Below are 8,045 nucleotides of genomic sequence, written 5' to 3' on the forward strand. Positions count from 1 at the left end.
TCAGGCTTAGCCCCCTGGGTCTCCTAGAAGTGTCGCCCTCTGGTAGACACTTAGCAGAATGCAGCCTTCCACCTGCTAGGGACTTAGCCTCCGGCATGTACCCCGGCTCGGGTAGCCCTGGGTAGGCCTGGCTCTCCCAGCCGCCTGGGACGGTCTCTCCCTCTCTCCTGGAACCCTGGGCCAGCCTGCCGCCTCAGGCTTAGCCCCCTGGGTTGCCTGGAAGTGGCGCCGCCTTGTGGACAAGCGGGGGAGAGCGGCTCTACGTTGCCATCCGGTGGATTTTTAACAGAATGCAGCCTGCAACCCGAGTGCTGGCGCCGCCTTGTGGACGAGCCGGGGACTGCGGCTCTCCGTTGCCATCCGGTGGATTTTTAGCAGATTGCAGCCTTCCACCTGCTAGGGACTTAGCCTCCGGCATGTACCCAGGCTCGGGTAGGCCTGGCTTTCCCAGCCGCCTGGGACGATCTCTCCCTCCCTCCTGGAACCCATGGCCAGCCTGCCGCCTCAGGCTTAGCCCCCTGGGTCTCCTGGAAGTGTCGCCCTCTGGTAGACACTTAGCAGAACGCAGCCTGCAACCTGCTAGGGACTTAGCCTCCGGCATGTACCCAGGCTCGGGTAGCCCTGGGTAGGCCTGGCTTTCCCAGCCGCCCGGGACGATCTCTCCCTCCCTCCTGGAACCCATGGCCAGCCTGCCGCCTCAGGCTTAGCCCCCTGGGTTGCCTGGAAGTGGCGCCGCCTTGTGGACAAGCGGGGGAGAGCGGCTCTACGTTGCCATCCGGTGGATTTTTAACAGAATGCAGCCTGCAACCCGAGTGCTGGCGCCGCCTTGTGGACGAGCCGGGGACTGCGGCTCTCCGTTGCCATCCGGTGGATTTTTAGCAGATTGCAGCCTGCCAGCTGCTAGGGACTAAGTCTCTGGCGTTACCCAGGCTCGGGTAGCCCTGGCTTTCCCAGCCGCCTGGGACAATCTCTCCCTCCCTCCTGGAACCCATGGCCGGCCTGCCGCCCTCAGGCTTAGCCCCCTGGGTCTCCTGGAAGTGTCTCCCTCTGGAAGACACTTAGCAGAACGCAGCCTGCCACCTGCTAGGGACTTAGCCTCTGGCTTTACCCAGGCTTGGGTAGCCCTGGGTCGGCCTGGCTTTTTTCCCAGCCGCCCGGGACGATCTCTCCCTCCCTCCTGGAACCCATGGCCAGCCTGCCGCCTCAGGCTTAGCCCCCTGGGTCTCCTGGAAGTGTCGCCCTCTGGTAGACACTTAGCAGAATGCAGCCTTCCACCTGCTAGGGACTTAGCCTCCGGCATGTACCCAGGCTCGGGTAGCCCTGGGTAGGCCTGGCTCTCCCAGCCGCCTGGGACGGTCTCTCCCTCTCTCCTGGAACCCTGGGCCAGCCTGCCGCCTCAGGCTTAGCCCCCTGGGTTGCCTGGAAGTGGCGCCGCCTTGTGGACAAGCGGGGGAGAGCGGCTCTACGTTGCCATCCGGTGGATTTTTAACAGAATGCAGCCTGCAACCCGAGTGCTGGCGCCGCCTTGTGGACGAGCCGGGGACTGCGGCTCTCCGTTGCCATCCGGTGGATTTTTAGCAGATTGCAGCCTTCCACCTGCTAGGGACTTAGCCTCCGGCATGTACCCAGGCTCGGGTAGGCCTGGCTTTCCCAGCCGCCTGGGACAATCTCTCCCTCCCTCCTGGAACCCATGGCCAGCCTGCCGCCTCAGGCTTAGCCCCCTGGGTCTCCTGGAAGTGTCGCCCTCTGGTAGACACTTAGCAGAACGCAGCCTGCAACCTGCTAGGGACTTAGCCTCCGGCATGTACCCAGGCTCGGGTAGCCCTGGGTAGGCCTGGCTTTCCCAGCCGCCCGGGACGATCTCTCCCTCCCTCCTGGAACCCATGGCCAGCCTGCCGCCTCAGGCTTAGCCCCCTGGGTCTCCTGGAAGTGTCGCCCTCTGGTAGACACTTAGCAGAATGCAGCCTTCCACCTGCTAGGGACTTAGCCTCCGGCATGTACCCAGGCTCGGGTAGCCCTGGGTAGGCCTGGCTCTCCCAGCCGCCTGGGACGGTCTCTCCCTCTCTCCTGGAACCCTGGGCCAGCCTGCCGCCTCAGGCTTAGCCCCCTGGGTCTCCTGGAAGTGTCGCCCTCTGGTAGACACTTAGCAGAATGCAGCCTTCCACCTGTTAGGGACTCAGCCTCCGGCATGTACCCAGGCTTGGGTAGCCCCAGCCCGGCCTGGCGCTCGCCGCAGGAAGGCCTCCTCGGGGGCTCCGTTTTTTTGGGGGTTTTTTTTGTCAAAGTGTCTACGGAAGTGGAAGTTCTCTCAGGGGGAAGCTCCCCTCGAACCCTGCCCAGGAGGGTGAGCCCCGGCCCGGCTTGCCTCCCCTAGGCCCGCCCGCTCCGGAACCCGGTTCTCCCTGCAGACCCCGCCTCGGGGCAACCCTCCAGCTCCCCATCTCCCGGCAGCCGGGGTCAAATACAGCACCACCTCTTCCTTCCGCTGGCCCTCAAGAGTCCTCACCGCTCCCCCAGGCAGGCTTCCACGGGAGGCCGATCGGACCCCGCCATTAAGCCCCCTGACAAACGGCCGTCCCTGGAAGTCTCTCCGGGCCCGACTATTAAGTCCCACCGCCGACCCTCCGGGGCCGACTATTAAGTCCCACCGCCGACCCTCCGGGGCCGACTATTAAGTCCCACCGCCGACCCTCCGGGGCCGACTATTAAGTCCCACCGCCGACCCTCCGGGGCCGACTATTAAGTCCCACCGCCGACCCTCCGGGGCCGACTATTAAGTCCCACCGCCGACCCTCCGGGGCCGACTATTAAGTCCCACCGCCGACCCTCCGGGGCCGACTATTAAGTCCCACCGCCGACCCTCCGGGGCCGACTATTAAGTCCCACCGCCGACCCTCCGGGGCCGACTATTAAGTCCCACCGCCGACCCTCCGGGGCCGACTATTAAGTCCCACCGCCGACCCTCCGGGGCCGACTATTAAGTCCCACCGCCGACCCTCCGGGGCCGACTATTAAGTCCCACCGCCGACCCTCCGGGGCCGACTATTAAGTCCCACCGCCGACCCTCCGGGGCCGACTATTAAGTCCCACCGCCGACCCTCCGGGGCCGACTATTAAGTCCCACCGCCGACCCTCCGGGGCCGACTATTAAGTCCCACCGCCGACCCTCCGGGGCCGACTATTAAGTCCCACCGCCGACCCTCCGGGGCCGACTATTAAGTCCCACCGCCGACCCTCCGGGGCCGACTATTAAGTCCCACCGCCGACCCTCCGGGGCCGACTATTAAGTCCCACCGCCGACCCTCCGGGGCCGACTATTAAGTCCCACCGCCGACCCTCCGGGGCCGACTATTAAGTCCCACCGCCGACCCTCCGGGGCCGACTATTAAGTCCCACCGCCGACCCTCCGGGGCCGACTATTAAGTCCCACCGCCGACCCTCCGGGGCCGACTATTAAGTCCCACCGCCGACCCTCCGGGGCCGACTATTAAGTCCCACCGCCGACCCTCCGGGGCCGACTATTAAGTCCCACCGCCGACCCTCCGGGGCCGACTATTAAGTCCCACCGCCGACCCTCCGGGGCCGACTATTAAGTCCCACCGCCGACCCTCCGGGGCCGACTATTAAGTCCCACCGCCGACCCTCCGGGGCCGACTATTAAGTCCCACCGCCGACCCTCCGGGGCCGACTATTAAGTCCCACCGCCGACCCTCCGGGGCCGACTATTAAGTCCCACCGCCGACCCTCCGGGGCCGACTATTAAGTCCCACCGCCGACCCTCCGGGGCCGACTATTAAGTCCCACCGCCGACCCTCCGGGGCCGACTATTAAGTCCCACCGCCGACCCTCCGGGGCCGACTATTAAGTCCCACCGCCGACCCTCCGGGGCCGACTATTAAGTCCCACCGCCGACCCTCCGGGGCCGACTATTAAGTCCCACCGCCGACCCTCCGGGGCCGACTATTAAGTCCCACCGCCGACCCTCCGGGGCCGACTATTAAGTCCCACCGCCGACCCTCCGGGGCCGACTATTAAGTCCCACCGCCGACCCTCCGGGGCCGACTATTAAGTCCCACCGCCGACCCTCCGGGGCCGACTATTAAGTCCCACCGCCGACCCTCCGGGGCCGACTATTAAGTCCCACCGCCGACCCTCCGGGGCCGACTATTAAGTCCCACCGCCGACCCTCCGGGGCCGACTATTAAGTCCCACCGCCGACCCTCCGGGGCCGACTATTAAGTCCCACCGCCGACCCTCCGGGGCCGACTATTAAGTCCCACCGCCGACCCTCCGGGGCCGACTATTAAGTCCCACCGCCGACCCTCCGGGGCCGACTATTAAGTCCCACCGCCGACCCTCCGGGGCCGACTATTAAGTCCCACCGCCGACCCTCCGGGGCCGACTATTAAGTCCCACCGCCGACCCTCCGGGGCCGACTATTAAGTCCCACCGCCGACCCTCCGGGGCCGACTATTAAGTCCCACCGCCGACCCTCCGGGGCCGACTATTAAGTCCCACCGCCGACCCTCCGGGGCCGACTATTAAGTCCCACCGCCGACCCTCCGGGGCCGACTATTAAGTCCCACCGCCGACCCTCCGGGGCCGACTATTAAGTCCCACCGCCGACCCTCCGGGGCCGACTATTAAGTCCCACCGCCGACCCTCCGGGGCCGACTATTAAGCCCACTGCCAGAGATAGCACTCATGGGAATCTCTCTGGGCCCGACTATTAAGTCCAACTGTGACTTATGCTTGGAAATGTGACTTATGCTTGGAAATGTGACTTATGCTGGCAAATGTGACTTATGCTGGCAAATGTGACTTATGCTGGCAAATGTGACTTATGCTGGGAAATGTGACTTGTCCTCCCAAATGTGACTTATGCTGGCAAATGTGACTTATGCTGGCAAATGTGACTTATGCTGGCAAATGTGACTTATGCTGGCAAATGTGACTTATGCTGGCAAATGTGACTTATGCTGGCAAATGTGACTTATGCTGGGAAATGTGACTTGTCCTCCCAAATGTGACTTATGCTGGCAAATGTGACTTATGCTGGCAAATGTGACTTATGCTGGCAAATGTGACTTATGCTGGCAAATGTGACTTATGCTGGCAAATGTGACTTATGCTGGCAAATGTGACTTATGCTGGCAAATGTGACTTATGCTGGCAAATGTGACTTATGCTGGCAAATGTGACTTGTCCTCCCAAATGTGACTTATGCTGGGAAATGTGACTTGTCCTCCCAAATGTGACTTATGCTGGCAAATGTGACTTGTCCGCCCGAATGTGACTTATCCAGCTAAATGAGACTTCTCCCTAAGCTGAGCTCCAGGGAGGGTAGCTGGTAGACTGGGGGCTTAATCTTCAGCTTCTACCGGGCTTATGGAGCCCTGAGTCGGCCTGGCTCTCCCAGCCGCCGGGGACAATCTCTCCCTCTCTCCTGGAACCCTGGGCCAGCCTGCCGCCTCAGGCTCGCCCCCCTGGGTCTCCTGGAAGTGGCGCCGCCTTGTGGACGAGCCGGGGAGAGCGGCTCTCCGTTGCCATCCGGTGGATTTTTAGCAGAATGCAGCCTGCAACCTGAATGCTGGCGCCGCCTTGTGGACAAGCCGGGGAGCGCGCCTCTCCGTTGCCATCCGGTGGATTTTTAGCAGATTGCAGCCTTCCACCTGCTAGGGACTTAGCCTCCGGCGTTACCCAGGCTCGGGTAGCCCTGGGTAGGCCTGGCTTTCCCAGCCGCCTGGGACAATCTCTCCCTCTCTCCTGGAACCCTGGGCCTGCCTGCCGCCTCAGGCTTAGCCCCCTGGGTTGCCTGGAAGTGGTGCCCTCTTGGTAGACACTTAGCAGAATGCAGCCTGCCACCTGCTAGGGACTGAGCCTCCGGCATTACCCAGGCTCGGGTAGCCCTGGGTAGGCCTGGCTCTCCCAGCCGCCTGGGACAATCTCTCCCTCTCTCCTGGAACCCTGGGCCAGCCTGCCGCCTCAGGCTCGCCCCCCTGGGTCTCCTGGAAGTGGCGCCGCCTTGTGGACGAGCCGGGGAGAGCGGCTCTCCGTTGCCATCCGGTGGATTTTTAGCAGAATGCAGCCTGCAACCTGAATGCTGGCGCCGCCTTGTGGACAAGCCGGGGAGCGCGCCTCTCCGTTGCCATCCGGTGGATTTTTAGCAGATTGCAGCCTTCCACCTGCTAGGGACTTAGCCTCCGGCGTTACCCAGGCTCGGGTAGCCCTGGGTAGGCCTGGCTTTCCCAGCCGCCTGGGACAATCTCTCCCTCTCTCCTGGAACCCTGGGCCTGCCTGCCGCCTCAGGCTTAGCCCCCTGGGTTGCCTGGAAGTGGTGCCCTCTTGGTAGACACTTAGCAGAATGCAGCCTGCCACCTGCTAGGGACTGAGCCTCCGGCATTACCCAGGCTCGGGTAGCCCTGGGTAGGCCTGGCTCTCCCAGCCGCCTGGGACAATCTCTCCCTCTCTCCTGGAACCCTGGGCCAGCCTGCCGCCTCAGGCTCGCCCCCCTGGGTCTCCTGGAAGTGGCGCCGCCTTGTGGACGAGCCGGGGAGAGCGGCTCTCCGTTGCCATCCGGTGGATTTTTAGCAGAATGCAGCCTGCAACCTGAATGCTGGCGCCGCCTTGTGGACAAGCCGGGGAGCGCGCCTCTCCGTTGCCATCCGGTGGATTTTTAGCAGATTGCAGCCTTCCACCTGCTAGGGACTTAGCCTCCGGCGTTACCCAGGCTCGGGTAGCCCTGGGTAGGCCTGGCTTTCCCAGCCGCCTGGGACAATCTCTCCCTCTCTCCTGGAACCCTGGGCCTGCCTGCCGCCTCAGGCTTAGCCCCCTGGGTTGCCTGGAAGTGGTGCCCTCTTGGTAGACACTTAGCAGAATGCAGCCTGCCACCTGCTAGGGACTGAGCCTCCGGCATTACCCAGGCTCGGGTAGCCCTGGGTAGGCCTGGCTTTCCCAGCCGCCTGGGACAATCTCTCCCTCTCTCCTGGAACCCTGGGCCTGCCTGCCGCCTCAGGCTTAGCCCCCTGGGTTGCCTGGAAGTGGTGCCCTCTTGGTAGACACTTAGCAGAATGCAGCCTGCCACCTGCTAGGGACTGAGCCTCCGGCATTACCCAGGCTCGGGTAGCCCTGGGTAGGCCTGGCTCTCCCAGCCGCCTGGGACAATCTCTCCCTCTCTCCTGGAACCCTGGGCCAGCCTGCCGCCTCAGGCTCGCCCCCCTGGGTCTCCTGGAAGTGGCGCCGCCTTGTGGACGAGCCGGGGAGAGCGGCTCTCCGTTGCCATCCGGTGGATTTTTAGCAGAATGCAGCCTGCAACCTGAATGCTGGCGCCGCCTTGTGGACAAGCCGGGGAGCGCGCCTCTCCGTTGCCATCCGGTGGATTTTTAGCAGATTGCAGCCTTCCACCTGCTAGGGACTTAGCCTCCGGCGTTACCCAGGCTCGGGTAGCCCTGGGTAGGCCTGGCTTTCCCAGCCGCCTGGGACAATCTCTCCCTCTCTCCTGGAACCCTGGGCCTGCCTGCCGCCTCAGGCTTAGCCCCCTGGGTTGCCTGGAAGTGGTGCCCTCTTGGTAGACACTTAGCAGAATGCAGCCTGCCACCTGCTAGGGACTGAGCCTCCGGCATTACCCAGGCTCGGGTAGCCCTGGGTAGGCCTGGCTCTCCCAGCCGCCTGGGACAATCTCTCCCTCTCTCCTGGAACCCTGGGCCAGCCTGCCGCCTCAGGCTCGCCCCCCTGGGTCTCCTGGAAGTGGCGCCGCCTTGTGGACGAGCCGGGGAGAGCGGCTCTCCGTTGCCATCCGGTGGATTTTTAGCAGAATGCAGCCTGCAACCTGAATGCTGGCGCCGCCTTGTGGACAAGCCGGGGAGCGCGCCTCTCCGTTGCCATCCGGTGGATTTTTAGCAGATTGCAGCCTTCCACCTGCTAGGGACTTAGCCTCCGGCGTTACCCAGGCTCGGGTAGCCCTGGGTAGGCCTGGCTTTCCCAGCCGCCTGGGACAATCTCTCCCTCTCTCCTGGAACCCTGGGCCTGCCTGCCGCCTCAGGCTT

This window comes from Leptodactylus fuscus, unplaced genomic scaffold, assembly GCF_031893055.1.
Source record: "Leptodactylus fuscus isolate aLepFus1 unplaced genomic scaffold, aLepFus1.hap2 HAP2_SCAFFOLD_1035, whole genome shotgun sequence".
NCBI lineage: Eukaryota > Metazoa > Chordata > Amphibia > Anura > Leptodactylidae > Leptodactylus > Leptodactylus fuscus.